The 18,628-nt window shown below is 38.2% G+C and overlaps 1 protein-coding gene across 1 annotated transcript in view; it reads left to right on the top strand.

Annotated features, from left to right (window-relative positions):
- The window catches only part of LOC124182706 (UPF0489 protein C5orf22 homolog), an 801,650-nt gene that overhangs the window by 460,616 nt on the left and 322,406 nt on the right, over positions 1-18,628 (top strand). The gene's annotated exons all lie outside the window — the stretch shown is intronic.

Here is an 18,628-nt window from a genome sequence, read left to right as displayed (position 1 = left end):
ATATGCTCCCTGTCAGAAGCAACCGCGTACACGTCTTTTTGAAGTTACGTTAGTAGCTCCACTCATTCACACTGTATACTTTCCGAAAGTATTTTTCCGAAACTTTTTAAAAATCATAAAAGGATATGTAAGTATTCAAATTTGAAATGGTTGTCAGAATCGGCGAAAGAAAGGCAAGACATGAACTTGTGCACCTGATGTATGGGAAGGAAAACAAGTGAAGTCGTATACGTCGATGTCTGCAGTAAGTAATTACAGAGGACGGGAGTTTTTGATGTGTTTTAAATTGTGGTTGATCCTTGCAGCTGTGCACGTTCCCTCATGCACGTCGTGTCTCTGCCTTTCCCTGCAGCGTGTGCCGCGACACAGAGTTGGCGGATATTATACGTGCGGTGTTGTTTCGTAACTGCAGCTCTCATAGCTAGCCAAATCGTGATTTCCCAAAGGTGCAAAGAACTGAAACGTAAGCGTAAATGCACCCGCGAATGCATTTAACGCAGCGCTGCGCTGGCATTACGCTGTATTTGCACTCTATATATATATATATATATATATATATAGGTACCGAATGCGGTTTACACCAACCTCCAACGCTCCGAGGTAACTACCAGTTAACTGATCTAGTTTAACGAGCCGCACCATCCATCATGCCTGTAGAACAACTTCACTTCCTATTTGGAAATCTCATCGCCTCATTCCCGATTGCCAAATCAAACTCACACCAGATGCAGTTATAAGCTAGTCTATACCTTACTGTCGGAAATCAGACGATTGAATTCGAAGCTGTTCCGATTTCACATCTAAGCTCGCTTCTGAGCCAAATAGTTACACCGTCCCATCGAAAATGCAGAATTATTCAGCGTCGTGAGCCGGTATATAGTTAAAACAGAAACGAAATAATCCCAAATCTCTTTCAATCGCCTTTTCCAAGACCTTAATTAGCCAGCACGGTTCCTTCTTCTTCATGCTCGTACGCCACGTTCCCGATAAACGAATCAGACTTACACCGCGTAATGTTATAGTCTAGTCTGTAACAGACTTTTGGAACTCGGATGATCGGATCCGATTTTATGCGAGAACCCTTTCCGAGGTGAATAATGACACTGTTGAATCGGAAAAATCAGCGTCTCGTCAACACCGAAACTGAATCAACCCTTTTCTCCTGATTCGCCTTTTCGAAGACCGCAATTGGTTCATGAAGTTCCTTCTCCTCCATGGCCATTCGATTACCAAGTGAGATGGAAAGCTCGTGGTAATTGAATACGAGGGCTCGAAGCCGCGATTGGGATCGCGTGGCGGTCCGCTGCCATAATCTATTCGAGCGTCTATCCTAGATCTGGAAACCCATAACCATAAACTGGAGGAAGGGGGCCTTCAGGCCACGTCAGGTTGAATAACGCTCGAGAGCGACTCTGTGAGATAGTTCCAGCTCGACCTGACCCGCTGTATCAAATCCGACTCCCATCCTCCGTCATCCGCTGTGTAGGATCGCGCCATGCACCAACACGGCGGGTGGCTAACCGCGACACACGTTATGGAGCACATGTGTTTGTCTGCCGAGATGATAGGATGCTGGAATCCTCCGTTCCTTTTCAGCCCAGAAAAAGAGAAACGGATTGTGGGAAGAGGAAACAGCACCGCAAACAACCCTCTGCTCGTAAACATCCCTGGGATCAAGCGGCCTTCTCACAATCAGCTAGTACCCGAGTCGGCGTCTTGCGGTCGGGTTCAACTCCGCTGATCTTGCCATGTTTTACTAAACTGATGAGAGTCCATGGTCGGATGAGAATTGTGAGAAGGGCAGTGCCTGAAATGCTACGTTCAATGTCAATTTTCGAACCACAATGTTCTCCAGATATCGATGTTATTTTCGAGTACTGGCAAGGAGAAATGATGAAGTAGTGAACTACAGATCAACTACTGACAAATTTTGGATATCTTTTTTTGACTGTGAGCATTTTGTGAACCAATCTTTATGCTTATTCTTGATGAAACGTATGAACTCAAACTTTACTTTCAAACATTAGTCCACGCATCTTTTCACAAGAAAAACAAGCAATCGATGATTGAGCCTCTTTATTATTGTATAATTAACTACCCAAAATATCGATAGAACTCACCAGTTTCTGGACAGTTATGTCGAGTAATGATAACATGTGGAAAGGAACCAATTGTTCATGTCGCACAGCCACCCATGAAACAATTTTCCTGTATGCTGTACCTCAAGAAAAATCGAGTCAAATCTATACTGATCCAAACTATAAATTTACCGATAACAATAACAGGGCAAAGCTGATGAAATTGTTGAAAAAAAATATTTGGTTTCAATACGAAAAAGTCAAATTTTAGCGAGACGTTCATGAATCCTATCAGTCGTACATGTTCATTGTATCGTACTTGAGCAATATTACTGTACAGATTGCAGTAAATTCTTAGGAATATACGTATGCATGGTTACATTCAACCAGTAATTCGGTCATCGAAGTGTTCTGACGAGCCTGTGGAATAGGTTCTCATCTCTTTAGTGATTTCATCGGATTCTTGTTCTCACTTCACCCCCTTCCGATCGAAATATGGATATTCAGTTGCCAGCTCTTGTATTAACCATTAAGTCATTCCGAAATACTTGAGATTCTCTTAGTTCGCCATCGAGTAACATTGCATATGATGTAACCTCGTCACTGGTGAACAGATTCACGCTATTCACTGTCTACTTTACTCAAGTCAAGTAGGAAATTGATGTAGAAGTGTGAGTATCGGTATAGGTGAAAAGTCAGAGTCAGTATTACAAGTTGAAATTTGGTCTGTCATGGTCTGCAGTAGCAGTGTTAATTGACAATGAGTGACTTACTCGAATCAAAGTATAGAGGAAGGCAAGAAGTGTATTTACCATGACCACACCTTTCGACGCCCTGAACAAAGCTTGCTCTGATTGGACGAAATGAAGCTAGAATTTTCTGAAGTGCGTCTGGCGGAGCGGAACGCGGACTCGACGCTCGTCAATCTCCGTGAATTTTTGGTCCGGGTTGATGAGATGCGAGTTGGCCGGAGGCACGTATCGTCGACGCACGTCTCGTTTTATTACGATTCCATTACGGCGAGTAGGCAGCATGCTGCTTGGTGCAGAACGGAGCCTCGGGGCCTCGGAGGGCGCTTATTCATCGGAGATCGGCACCGCGTAGAACAAGGAAGGCAGTTATCGCGCGAGTGAATCGTTATTCAACGAGAATCAACACTCGGGCACCGAAGGAGTCTGACTCGGAGGAGTGTACGGGCCTCTCGCACAGCCATCTCTCATGAGCACCGCAAGTGCATATCCTGCCTCTGGTGCACCGTACCGTTTTCCCTCGATCCACTCTACAGGGGGTTATCCATTCGTGGTCCATACAAGATGAAAACACATACCATGAAAGATCCATATCCTTACTGGATCTCAGAAAGAAATCTACAGATATTCAAAGAAATCCACAATATCCATAGTTTGATACAAGACAATGATGAATATTCGTTGGATATCCATAAATAGCCATGCACCTGTACGTGACGGTACTTCAAGCAGCGACCAGGTGGCGCATAGCTCACTTCTCTCGCCATTAAAGCGAACGGTAAATCAGGTAAGCCCCTGGAAAGTTAGCCCTTACCTAGGTTTACTATGAATTTCGTCCGATATCTGAGTATTCGGTTATACTTGAGTGCCTTGTGTATATTGCCAGGCCTCGGATATTTTGTTTGCGGCAGAAAACTGTGCACATGGTAATTTCGGATATTAATGTGTCCAATCCAATGAAGATCTAAGTGGATATCAAGTAGAGTTCTGTTGGATGCAGAGTAAGCGGATATTTGGTTTTCTAGTTGGGCTCCACCGTACGTAATTTTAAATCAAATGGATGTTTAATAAAGATATTGCACATCCATCACGAGTGTCTGTGACGCGTCCGTATGAAATCAATGTTCCGTGTGGAGATTCTCGCTTCAGCTAATACCACCTGAGGATAAACTTCGCCTCCACTTCACTCTATTGCCCCATAGCCATTGCGGCCACCATTGCCATTCGCACATGCAAGGAGACGCCTCAGCGCCTCAACTGCGGAGAAACAAAAGGCACCGCTTCACGCCCTGATGTGCCGATCTGCTCACTCGAAGTCTTCATGACCTGGGAGGAGCCGCACTGCTTCGCAATCACGGTCCGGTAGCTCGATGCACTCTCGTTATCCCTCGTGGAGATCTTCACAGATGCCCATTTACCCGCCAAGGCGCGGCTGCGACTCCTCATTCGCCCAGCACTGCGAGAGCCGCTGATTACTCGACTGTTTCGCCGTTATATGCAATAGACGGCGTGAAGCCAAATTACCGACTTCATCAATCTGTGTCAACTCAACCAGAAGCTTTTCCGTGGATCATCAATTTTTCACGTTACCTACAGTTATCATGCAGCAGGTAGTGGTTAACCTAAAAAAAAGTAATCTGGCAAATTGGTGAGTTGTCGAGAACTCGTCATTTGGAATGAAACATGAGATGAACACATCTCGGTTTTCTTTTATCGTCAATTTCTTAGGTTAATTTAGCCATCGTGCAGGGCATGTTCGATTTTTCCTGAAAAAATTAATTTGGAAAATTGTCTAGTTTTCGAAACCTCGTCATTTGGAATAAAACATGAGATGCATACTCCTCCACTTCCTCCGATCGCCACTTTTTCATGTCACCCATACTCAGCATGAGATGGAGCAAGTTATCTTGAAAAAATTCACCCAACAAGTGATCGAGCCTTCGAAACCTCCTGATTCCAAATGAAACATGAAATCCCCACATATTTGTTTAAGAATCAGCGTACTCGCCCTCTTCATGATTTGCTCGTAACGATCCTTTCGCAGGTACAATAGATTATAGCTCACTGCAGTGCGGAATAAAGACTGATCACCTTGCGGTGTAGAACTTGTGTCTTTGAAGGAAAAGGGAAGGAAAAGAAATGTCAAGGGGACAGGCTGAGTCACTGGCCTGAGCGGCGCAATTAATATTCAACCGCTTAATTACACCTTAGGCAGAGACAATGTCTATACTCTTGAACCTTCCATTCCGAGCATGCGTTGCCACGTAAGGTAGACATGTGTATACTATATGCATAATGGTACCCGCCTATTTGCATTTATCCTTATAACCGTACTGACATTATGCCTCGTAACTATAAAGCACCGGTGTTACCAGGCGACTAGCTACCTCACCTTCTTACCACCACAACATTTTAATCCCCTGCAATAAACTCGAGACTGGACATCGGTATTCACGCACACGTCAGCGAGTGTTGTCTGGAAGCTTCCTGGTGTACGCCACAAGCCGCTGCAGCTGCTCGTCCACTCTCATCGTCACCCCATACAATTAGATTACATTTTACACAATTTGTCCCCTCTGTCTTACGGCAAGTATAAATTGTCCGTAATTTTCGTGAAATTGAGAATACGATGAAACATTACCAAATGAAAAGTATCGTGAAAACTATACCCAACCTTCGTTCAAGCTCTAGACGAGCCATTAAAGATGTCCTAGGAATTATAAAAATGGTAAAAATCACTGTGTTATGGCTAATCGAAATACTAATACATCGAAGTTAACACCACAGCCATTGCAGACACCATATTTTTCACTCACAAGTGCAGATGATTATACAATGTTACGTCAACGGGCCGTTTGTTCAAAAAAATCATGAATTGAAGGATATCGAATCACGGAAATATTCTTCTCTGAAGTTATGGGACATCTGTTGAGTTATTTCAAATCATTGGATAACGTTGTGAGTCTATTGAAGTCCTGCAGTAAATGCCTATAATCAGTTTCAATGCATCATTACTGATTTCCAATCTGATTCCTAATTTCTTATGATTTCTCAGGCTTTTAAATGGTTTTCTGTGATGGTATCTGATTCTGAATAGCATTCACTTGAAACTTTCAGTCAACGCGAATTTTAATGAATTGAATCCATTCGTTTCCTTTCCAAATGAATTACGTGCATTGTCGAAAGTTGCTCATTAGATGTTCGTGCGTAGACATGCATGCTATATATGGATAGAGGATTCCCGATAGTTTAATAAAGAGGGCATCTGTTTCGGGAAGATCTATAATTGTCTGATCGATACAGCTGTAAATGACTTCTCTGTTGATCGGAGCAGTTTGAAATTTGTTAGAGGTTTGCAGGAATGTACATAAATGAAAGCAAGTGCCCTCCGTCTTCTCGGAAACTCCTGACTCTCCGGATATCATTGTTTCATCACACTTAAAAGATAGCAAATTTCACCCTTGTTCAGTACCGACTATTTTGGCATCCGGTAAATGACGATCATCCAATAGCTTGCCAAACAGTCGCCACCCTTCAAATCTGCAATCGCCAGATTGTGAAAAGTCTTGAAATCATCTGGAATCACCTAGAATCTCTGAAAAAATTTGAAAGTCGAGTACTGTATTATTTTTAACCCTCTGAACACTTTGAAAATTACACCAAATTTCACTTCAATCTTATAAGAAATCATTGAAATCAACATTTTTTTGCAATCTTTCGATATGTAGAAAACTTTTACCATCTCATGACATCTTTTAATGAGAGATGAACCGTAGGCTTCAAAACATTTCTCAATCCGAAAAATGATTCTGAATCATCCTACATGTTTGGAAATAATCTAAAAAGTTTCGCGTCAAAATACATTACGTACGAAAATTGAGGTAACCTTCACTTGCAGTTAGGTAAGCTTTGAAACATTAATCTGAGCCTTCTCCTTAACAAAATGAATATCATTTGCATAGAATATATGCGTTTCAGGTGTGTCAATACACTTGAGTTTTGGTGAAGTATTTTTCGGTCGTACACGTAGCCAGCTATTCTCCCTGCAGCGCAAAGGTCCATTACACATGAAGTGTAGACAGGTATTATAGGACTGCATGGTCCTCGTGCGTTCATTTTTCACTTCTCTTTTTTATACAGCTGTTAACGCTCGTAATTGGGTAGCTCAGACAATGGCCGAGACATTCTGTACGCTGCTAATTTTTCGGGCCAACGATATAATTGCCCAGGCTGTATTACCAGCATTACCGGTATTACCTGCCCGAGCAACAAACCGGAACCGCAAGTCCGAGAAAATCCTCGCAGCCCGGAATTACCCAAGTCTATTATTCCTCAACCATGAAGAACGGGGATGCAGTAAACACGGACGAAAACTATGGGAAAAGTGGGAAGTAACAAGTGGTTTGGTCAGAAAAAGGCTTTCTAATTTAAACAAAAGATTTATGGAACCTTCCGTTTATCGCGTTTTTATCGATATTTTTTCAACCTTCGCTCATTGTCAGTGAATAATGTCAGTCAGTTCGACAACGCTCTTTTACCACGAATGAAAACATGCTTAGATCCGTGAACAATGTTGTCTATTCCATGGATAGCTATTATTTCATGCAAAACTTTACGTGTTTGACATGTTTCGTTGATTGAACAGAAAGTTTTTAAGGCTTGACTCGACTTTACGTATTATAAGATAAATGGTTTTCTCCGATGCAGTGATAGGTTGGACAAATTTCATTTAAACTGAATATACTTTGACCAACTCCGAGTGTGACTATATGTCCCATGCATCCTTAAGAGGATGCTATAATCAGTCCTTGCCGACCGAGTGGGATTTCGCTTATTTTTACTATTATCAAAGACTATGAATCGTTGATATAAAAAATTCAAAAACTTTATCGATTTAGCGAGAATAACGCCATAAAATGTATTTCTCCAATTTAAGTTGCAGTGATTAAATTACAGAAATATATTTCTTGACATTATTGCCGCGTGAATATCAACTTTTTTCGACGGTTGTAATCGAAATTGCACCTCTTTTTCGCACCAGTAACGCATGAGCGTGGGCGATGGTCAAAATAAGGAAAATTTGACTCGGTCGGTAAATACCGACATCACACTCTTGAGGCAATTTGTTCGCAAAAGTTCGCGCCCGAAAAGGATTCCGGAAACGTACTAACGTGACGCCGCTTCCGTCACCGTTCGAGGATCGCACAAAGCCGGCTGATAATAATCGGCGTTGAGCAAATTCTACGGTCACGTTTTTTCCGTGACTGAAGTTGAGGAGAGACGCGAATGCTGTGAATGCAATAGAATTCTTTCCAGGCAAGGAGAAGCTGCGGATTCCGTTCCCGGATATTTTTATCAAAGCGTAGAAGCATCGCCGCTCTCGCCGAGGCGGCTGCACTTAGGCCCCCCATTGTTAGCGAGACCGATACAAGTTAACCGCTCTCTAAAAGGTATCATTACACGCAATTAACTGCCGCTGATACGCTGGGGAATCGGTAGAGAGAAACTACGGGCACCCTGGAATTTCTCTACAGTACTGCCCTGTACCCCTTACCTTATATCCTTGTATACACCTAATTCTCCGCGGAATTTTGCGTCGTTAATACGACTCAGAAATTCACCCTTATTAACGCTTTCAGTCATAGTGGGACCGCTACGGTCCCATCCTTTAAAAAATCACCTCAGAGCTCTAGTATCGAACCAAGGCCTCTGAAAATACGTATCTGGGGTGTTTTGATCGCTGATCACGAATATGAGGTCAGATTTTTAAAATTCAAAATGGTGGATCCCCTATAGTCGATCCAATTGGGCAATGTGACTATAAAAATTTCAATCACGTAAAATCTTACTTTATCAGGTATATTCCTTCAAATATACATTAGAAATAAATATTTCAGTTAATTTGAGGTGAAATTTAAGATAATTAAAATCCGTGGTTCCTTATCATTATCATTGATATATATATATGTGCATGCGTGCGTCATAATAGGGATATTGAAAAAAAAAACAAGTAGAAGAAAAAAACAATAAAAAAACAGAAAATTCAAACAAATAGGTGGAACTAGATGCTCTCCACGTCCTCGTCGTTAGTTCCGGGTAGGGTTGAAAGAGAGACACGAATATAGACAAAGAAAGATAAGATGGCATTTGCATTCTTGGATTTAGAAATTATGAAGTTATGACTTCAGGTTCGTGATCAGCCATTCCAAAATCCTTCAAATGACTAAATTCAGACCAAAATATTGAGCAGAAAGATATAAGATATAAAACTTGACGTCCACCATATCGGATCCGCCATTTTGAATTTTGAAAATCTAATGCCAGATTCGTAATCAGCGATCCAGAAAACCTCTGATTACAAAGTTTTAGTAGAATTAATAAGTATTTGAAATTTCACGTCCGCCATATTGGATCCGCCATTTTGAATTTTAAAAATCTAATGCCAGATTCGTAATCAGCGACCCCGAAAACCTCCGAGTGCCAAATTTTCATCGAAATCGGTGCAGATGAAAAATGCACGACTGAAAGGGTCAATCGTTCACTTTTGTGCCATGGAGAGAAATAACTTGCCGAGCCGGGAAATTTTGTAGGCTCAATATGGAAACAGCAGAGATTTTTCTTTCCAATTTGGCAAGTCCTTTATTTCAACTTGCAGGGATATTAAACCTTGCAAATACTTGCCTGTGCAATGTATTATTTTTTTCTACGTGCCAGTTTTCAACATGCAACCGGTAGGTTTTCGACAATTTGACACATTTAGTTTCGCTCAATATTTTGTATATTTTTTAGCAGGTATCAATTGCAATGCTACATCGTAATTTAGAATTAATATTGTCAAATTGAAAGCTTTGAAAATATAGTTGATAATTTGATTTCGTTACAATTCAATGAATTTAAGACGATCTGAAAATTTTTGGATCTAAAAACGCGTCGCTACACAAGATTTCAATCTCGTGAAAAATCGTACTCTCAACTCACCTTCGAGCCATCGTTCTCAAGAAAAAATAAAAAAAACAAAACAAAAAAACAATAACTCGCAATTATAACATTGGTTTTTTTTTTGGTGCAGCGGTAAAACCTGTACGATAAATCAACACAGGCACATCATATGCTTCATGTCACAAAATGAAATTGAATTCTAATTGATAAAATCTTTGACACAAAAAGACTATTTTTAACTTAAAATAAAACCTCCAACCTTGTGACGTATACTTTGTATTTGATTGTAATCTGCTAAAAATCTGTAGAAACAATATAGTAATTACGACATTGCGAATGTCACTCGACGAATCCATGAATTTTTTTTATACCCAAAATAATAGCGTATAATCTAAAATATCGTGTACAAAATTATGTCGGATTTTTACAGCATGTTTGCTTGCAATACAAATTTTCCACCTCTTTCCGTACGAAAAAGTTATTTGAATTCGTACTACAAATGAAATAATTCCCAATCGTTTCTGTGAAAACAATCGGATCGTTATGTTAACAGAATAAAATTCTCCAATATATACTCACACGAATCAATCTGCGGTTTCGTTTTACTTATTTGTATGTACGTCTTTTTCCTCACCAAAATCTTAATTGTATATTCGTACGATATTTTCTCAACTCTGTGTTAAAAGTTACTGATCAACTATCTCGTTCCATTTGAACAAATTCTCGATGTGTTCTCTAATTTTCTTTAGTAGCATTTGACGCACGAAATTGAAGTTCTTAATTCTGTCAGTAGTATTCCTCAAATTTGTAATCGACTCGAACCCAAGTCTGCAGTCCAATTCACGTCAACCAATTAAAGAATGGTGACGAATTCTAGGAATAAATTCCATGAAGTGAAAATTCTCATAATTCAATTCACTTTTATCGTATAAGTGGTGCAAAGATGACCGTACTCGTTAACGAAGAAATGTTTCAACAGTCCCCTCTAAAAAACAGCAGTAAGTACTCAAATTATACCGGTCAACAAGATTTTTTTAACGGAGTGATGAATTATTCGATGTCATTACTTTTACCTCTAAATCATACACAATTGTTATTATATTCCGAAAACTTTGTTTCTTCATATCCAGATAAACTATACTTTAAATTTTAATAAGAAATAACTTGTACATAACTACCAAATTAAATGTACAGCCGACGATCGCTTTAATAAAGTAAGACAAAACAGGTAAAGCGACAATAAGGTATTTTGTGACAAATTTTTTCAGAATAAGCCGTATTAAATTAAAAGTTACAAGTGTCCGGAGTTCGTTTTTATAATTGATCTGTAGTCTGATCACTATAACGAAATTGAAGCAAGCTTTTTGACTTTTTTGCACCTAAACATGAAGAAAATACAATTCGTGACAAAGGCAAAAAATATTTTTTGTTTACTCGGTGTAGTCTCAGATATAAAATGAGTTACGAATCGGCTGGCAGAGTTTCGACACATAGTGTAAAGTTTATATATTAAATTCATAGAGTAAAGTACAGTGGTATGCGTAGTTGAATTTTTGGGTGTCAAATTTATGGATATTAAATTTAACACCGAGGAAAATGAAAAACTAAACTTGTGATGTGGCTAAGGAAATTTTTTTTGGTGTTCATTAATAATTATTAACATCGTTATGAGTATACCTTAGATTATACACTGGTTGGTTTCAGAGTAAATTACGGCACAAATAATTCTATTAGACTTTCTTTATAACACGATTACATTTTTTGATACATTTTTTTTCCGCGCCAGCAGAGAGTGCATTTCAATTACTGTACCTTACTACAAATTTACTTGAGAATTCTGTACATTTTGCTCCCAAAACTTTAAATGCACAAAATCACACTTCAAAACTTAACGCTTAACTTCAAATCAATGTAAACACATAAATAATTTATTTTTTAATAAAAAATATCAATTACTTGGGATTTCAACCCACTATCTGTGGTTACCTATGACACGTCACAAGGTTCCTACTCGAGTACGTCGTCTGTAAATTCGTAACTGTAACACACTGCAACGACAATCTGGTGAAGTTGAAGAAGAAAAACAAAAGAAAAAAAAAGTGAAATATCTCTAATAATGATATTGAGGTGAATTTTTGAATTTCAAGTAAAGCGACTAATTTCGGTGTTCTACACCGTCTGTGTAGCCTCTAACACATAGCGACAGAAATCGGTGACACTAGAAATTCAACCAAACGTTAATTTAACACCTCAGAGATGATCCTATGTTGATCATAGTTCTTGACAATTAAACTCAGTTCGGTATCAATGTATGTGACATCATTTAGTGTCACTAGATTCTGTATTAATAACAAACACCGGTGAGGTTTCGAAGGTTAACAAAAGTATATTTTCTATAATCATTTTTAAGTATAATAAGAGAATCACTTCATTCAAACTTTAAGCATATGACAGAACAATATTTGAACGGTATTTCATAAAATTTTCATCCAAAAATTTTAATAAATCTATGGTTTAGAAATGGTTTGCAGAGTACCCGGTATCCTGATGAGAAAACAATAACTGACAGCTTTGCCTGAAATGAAAAAATCAAGCACATTTAGTTAGCAAATGAGCACAGCTAGTTATTGAACGGAGGATTGGAGAAAAAAAATTGAAATTTGAATATTTGGCAGAGTTGTATGCAAGAAAGTACGATTCTCGGTAAAATATAGACCACGTCTAGCCTTGTAAAATAAGTTGCGACCAAAAAAAAAACAAAATCCTTCTCTAACTCATTAGCTATATTAACCCACTAATTGAATATATTTGGTTCTTTGATTTCAGATAAAGCTATCACGAATTATCCAGTTCACAAAAACGAGTTGTCAATGGCTGAATTTTCAAAATTTTAGGGTGAAAATCTTATAAAATACTGTTCTTATGCTTAAAGTTTGAATAAAATAATTCTTTCGTTACGTTGTTTTTTTTTTTTCCTTTTTATTTCTAATCAGATAGAAAATACAGTAATCCTTCAACACCACGAACGGATTGAACTTGTTGAGACTACACGCGGTGTTGAAATGGTGTCAAATCTGACAAAATTTTTTCCCCAACCGTGAAACAATCGGAGAAGTTGGCTTGAACTCGCGTCGGTTGGCAAAGACAAAAAAAAAAAAAAAAAAAAAATCCCCCTCGCCGTTGGTTCGCCAACATCGAACCTGAGATGCATGTAATACATGTACCTATGTATTATATATAATATACACCTATAACGGCAGGCTGTGGGATCAGCGCTGGTTCGTTAATAATTAAGAGACCGAGTGTCGAAAGCCGAGTGTGTGTGCATGGTGGAGAATAATTGTCGCGAGCTAACCGGGGGTTCAGACAGCCGGCCAGCTGCAATTAAGACGATCATTGCCGCATGCAAATCGATGCATTGTTTTTGCCCGTCCGTTGTTGTGGAACGTGGCGCGATGTCTGGTATGGTTCGTTGTTGTTTTTTTTTTTTTATTTATTTATTTATTTTTTTCTCCTTCTTTACGTCCTTTTTATTTTTGCTCTCCTCTCTACTTCTTTTTATCGTGTAACTCACCGATACAACGAACGTACCTCCAGCGAGCCGAACGAGTCAAGAAACATTACGGCTAACCAGCTGACAACAGCTATTCCACATATATTTATATACAAATATATATTTATTACCTATAAGTATAATATTTTCGCGCTTGTGAAATTGCGAAAAAGGATTAAAAAATCACCGGATGAACAGAAAAGCTCGGCTCTTTTGCGACAGGCGAGAATAATTGATCGCAATTCTGGTCCTTGATAGCTCGTTTTATAGCTTGTTCGATGTTCAAATTCGAGGGATCGGGGCAAATTGTAGTGAGAAAAAAATTTGGAAGTGATATGAACGGTTTGGTATAAGCGATAAAAATTATTGGGATAATCGAGTGAAATGTTTTGAAATTAATTATATTTAAATAAGACATCGTAAATTACAGTTAATTGAAAACGAAAGATTGTGTATAAAATTCTAAGAAAACGTCTAGATAATTTTGAGAATTATGAATTTCTTCAAAGTTCCGGCCACCGCCATTTCTTAGTCTAAAGTCAAGAGGTATTTCAAAACATTCTGTCGTATCTCTATCCGATAGTCGATTATCTTCCAAACCAATTCAGCCGTTTGTTCGAAATTCAGGCTGCATGTAACGGATATTGGTTGACGTTTCAAAAATCTTGTAAAAGGTTTCGACCAAGTGCTTTATACACCCAATGTCACTGAAATTTACTGTACCACTGTAAAATGAGGGATACTATTGTCAATGAAATAATCATGTAACTGCACATTTCGCTGTTGATTGGTATTTTCGTATATAGGTATTCGATAAGGTTTGGTCGTAAGAGTTGCACCAAAAATATCGGTTAAAAGGGTTAAGACATACACTATAAAACAGGATATTCATTGATATTGCACACCTGCAAATTCATATCTATAGGCAGGGTGGAGTTCTAGTTACGAATTTGAAAAATTCCGAAAGCACCTAATTCCAAATTATTTTTTGGAGAAACTTGACGTAAAGAAATCAAACTTTTACGAAACAACAAAGTTTCGAATGTTCGGAAGCCTGACAGCTCAAAGTTCCGAAATTCAGGATTCCGAAAATTAAAGTTGCGATAGCGCAAAGTTCCGAAAAGTAAAATTCGGATAGTGGAAAATTCCGAAAATTAAAATATACTCACACAGTGTAGTTTACTCAACGGGTTGGTGTATAGAATCAGAAAAATCGAAAATCAGAATGATCAAGATTCCGAACGTAAAATACGAAAAATCCAAAACAAAGAAAGATCGAAGTGGTGAAATTTTACCAAGCCAAAAATTCACCGAACTGAAAACCCTCGATAATTCGGAATCTCGATCTCTTATATTTCAAATTTCCTCATTTTTGCATTTTCGCAACTTTGACTTGTCGGAGATCTGCCCTTTCGGAATTTTGAGCGTCAGATTTCGAACCATTCGAAACTTTAACGTTTCCTCAAAGTTTTATTCCTTTACTTGTGAGTCTTACCGCTAAAAAATGAATCGAAATTCGGCGCTTTGGGAACTTTTCAAATTCGAAATTTCAACCCAGCCTCCTTGCAGGTTCGTCAATAATAATCGTTCAGACTGCACGAGTACAATTTTTCCGAAGATTCTCAATAACAATGCAACCGCGTCAAAAAAAAAAACCGATTCAACAAACGATAGAACAAAAACGTCTCCGAGCAACGTAAAATAATTTGGGGGCGAAATGAAAGTCAGGAGAGAGGCGACGCGACTCGAATGACGCAGGTAAGGATATCGAACCTCTAACCGGAAAGGGAAGCTCCTATGAAATTCTCTAATAATTCTATTCTTATCATCTCGATGACAAGGTGGAATTGACAAGCGGATACATAATGCAACGTGAGGTTGCCACCGAGAGACATGTCGAGGAGACCGGATGCGAGCTATGCGTTTCATGAGTTTCATGCGTTTCATACGCTCGCGCACCGGATGCGCCCACACCGAACCTGCATACTGATCCATCGACATCTCGTAACTTCAGCCCGTCACGATCTGATGGATCTGACTCAATTTTTGTGCCGAGGTTTGAAGAACGAGTCAATATATCGGCGCTAAAAATTGGATCGAGGCGAAAATGTAGAAAGAAAAGAAAAACAAAGGGTCGGGGTCACGATATTGAGTTTTAACCACACAACGAATAACGTTACACCGAGAGAAATTTTCAGTTCCGGTTACCGCTCAGTCCTTGACTATTTTCAGTTTTTACCACAATCGAAAAATATAATTCTAGGTACGAGATGAAAATTGGTTTTCTAGATTTTACCGAAAAGTCCTTCTTTCTCATTACGATCACTGTTGCCAGATTTTCTTGTAACTGTTGCGAAAATTTAATGCTTGTGGAACGATAAATTAATGTCAAAGCCTCATTTAACTAAAAACGTAGAGTAAACCGAAGAAACTGATTTTGCGTTGCAATTACGAAAAAAGGATCGACGATAGCGCAAAATGGTTACGCGTACCTCGTTTTTCGTATTACCAACAATATTTAAACAGTTCTTTTTTTTTTAACGATAACTGTTTTACTGAATTTTTCTAATTACCTGTAACAAATGCAATTTTTCTCAGTGTATTTTTAACTTTTTTTTACCTGTTCCCGAAACGGGAGGAAAAAACGTCCCAATCTTGTGAATACCATCTCTCGGGTACATCGTAAAGTCAAGGGCCTCATGGGGTCTATATTTATTTGTTTTTAACAAAGAATCACGTCGGCCAAAAATTTTTTGCGTGTGTTCCAAAAAACGTTGCGACAAAAAATCAGTAAGCGGAACACGAAAAGGTAAGCCGTTCTTTTGTGGTGCGAAGCTTAAATTCGCGTGGGGTGTTTCTTTTTTTCACCCTCTCTTACCATTCTAAGGTTAACACAATAAGCTTAGTAACAGCGTGTTAGAAGGTAGTAAATTCACAATTGATATTTGAAATTTTTATGAAACAGATTTTGGCGATTTTTAAAACTCAATATCGCCACCTTTTTATTTTTCAATCGTTCTACATTTTTACCTTGACTCGGAAATATTTCGATCACTTCGAAATGAACTCGTATTCTACAAATATTGTGATTCTAGATATTACAAATTGATACCCGAAAGACTTTTGCTTGAATAGTTACAATACATCGTTTCTATGGCTGTAAATGATTTTATTTTTTCAAATGAAATCACCCTACGTTTAACTCAAAATTCTTACAGCCATAGAAATGATGTCAGACACATTTTATTTAGTTTAGCACTATTTTTGAGAGGGAATGATAAATGATTTTATTTTTTCAAATTAAAACACCCTACGTTTAACTCAAAATTCTTACAGCCATAGAAATGATGTATTATAACTATTCGAGCAAAAGTCTTTCGGGTATCAATCTGTAATATCTAGAATCACAATATTTGTAGAGTACGAGTTCATTTCGAAGTGATCACATGTTGTAAAATAACTGAGTTTCCCTGTTGATTCGACTAGTTTTACGAGTTATTTCCGATGAATAATGGTCACATAGTGCATGATTCACCTTTTGAATTTGAGGTAAAAATCCTATGCTTCGGAAGAATCTTTATGATTCGGAAAAACTGATGCTCAGACTATTTTCTGGTTCAGCAAAAATAAGAGAAAAAATTTGTCCGGTAGTCGTGTTCAACGTTCTGAGTTTAGTTCATAAAAATTGGATAATTCTTTCCTCAAACAAGTTTCTGAAGTAAAAGATTTTGGTGTCTATTTTATCTATTGTAATTAAAATTTTAACAAACATATTGATTATATTGTTCCGAAAGCTACGAAACAAATTAACTTTATTAAACGTTTTTCTAAAAGATTTAGTAAAGGATGAATTTTTAGAACACTTCATAGTTTATTCATTTATCCAATTTTCATTTACTGGTCTATTATTTTGAAACGTTATACATATACAAACATTTACAAACTTGAAAAGTTAAAAAACTTATTTTTGCGTTTTGTAGCTTTTAAGACTAGCAATCCAATGCATTTTACTGATCATCATTACTCCAATATTTCTTCAAATCTTCAAATACCCTCTGTTTGTTCAGCAATTTAAACAATTGATCTAACTCTTACGTATAAAATTCTCAGCAACGTGATTGATTGTCCCGAAATACTGTCTAGGTTTCGTTCTTTTGTTCCAAACAGAATTTTACGATACAACAATAACTATTTCTCCCTAAACCCGAACAGCAATTCTTACTCCGTGATTGACCGTCTATCATCGTAACGTAACGAGACTGAAAATAGGTTTGATCCATACAACGCTAGTTTTTATACCATAAAAAACCTCTCTAGAGCTTTGTTCAAGAACGAATAGCTGTTTGTTTGAAAACTGTACTACACCATTATGCCACTCAATACTTTTACACATGTAGTGCCTACATCCCGTTAATCTCTAGTAAATAAATAAACAAATAGAAGTGTCATCCCAACCTGAAACGGTCTAGTTTGCATATAACATAAAAAATTCAAACGGAGCAATAATGTTTTCGGTAAAATTTAGTGCAGAGGTGAGTAACAGCTCGGCGTTGCATCAGCAGCAACAGATGGACATCCCAGCCACAGCAGCGTCGCATTGTTCTAAAAGAATTTGATTGGAACGAAATCGAGCAAAGCCTCGACCCCTGCAAGCTTCGAACATAATAGAACGACGGAGTGACACGTGTGCCGCAGCGGCTCTCGCGGTGTTAATTAAAACAATGCTTGACTGGTGTAAACCGCGACACCAATGCCAGGGCAAACCAACCCAGAAGCTCGCATATGGTCTCGCCGCAATTCATTGACTTCGGCACAATAAAACGCCAGCCGTGCCAACTTGCGATTATTTTTTCGACGCTGGTGTTTTTTTTTTTTTTTGAGTATTCGGATTCTTAGCAAGCGCGGGGATTCGAGATACGTGCAAAAAATTGCTCCAATCAACGTCCGAATGAACCGGACGAACCGAGATGTTCAAGATATGTTCGCAAGCTTCATCGTGAAGTCGTAGATCGAAAAGAATCGTATACATTAAAAAAAAAAAAATGATTCAATTTGTTTCACTGGGAGAAATTTTTAGTTTCGGTTACGGCTCGGTCCTCAACTATTTTCATTTTTTACCACAATCGGAAAATATAGTTCTGGGTACGAACAGTTTTTTTAACGATACCTGTTTTACTGAATTTTTCTAGTTACTATAACAGATGAAATTTTTCTCAGTGTTAAAACTAATGAATTCTGTCTGATTACGGATCTCATACGTAAGAAAATTTTGGCGTGAGCGAGGAAGTGTTGTTGAATTTTTTTGAAAT

The sequence above is a fragment of the Neodiprion fabricii genome, chromosome 5 (assembly GCF_021155785.1).
Source record: "Neodiprion fabricii isolate iyNeoFabr1 chromosome 5, iyNeoFabr1.1, whole genome shotgun sequence".
NCBI classification, from domain to species: Eukaryota; Metazoa; Arthropoda; class Insecta; order Hymenoptera; family Diprionidae; genus Neodiprion; species Neodiprion fabricii.
Note: the sequence above shows the minus strand (reverse complement) of the source record. Positions and strands in the feature narration are given on the sequence as shown.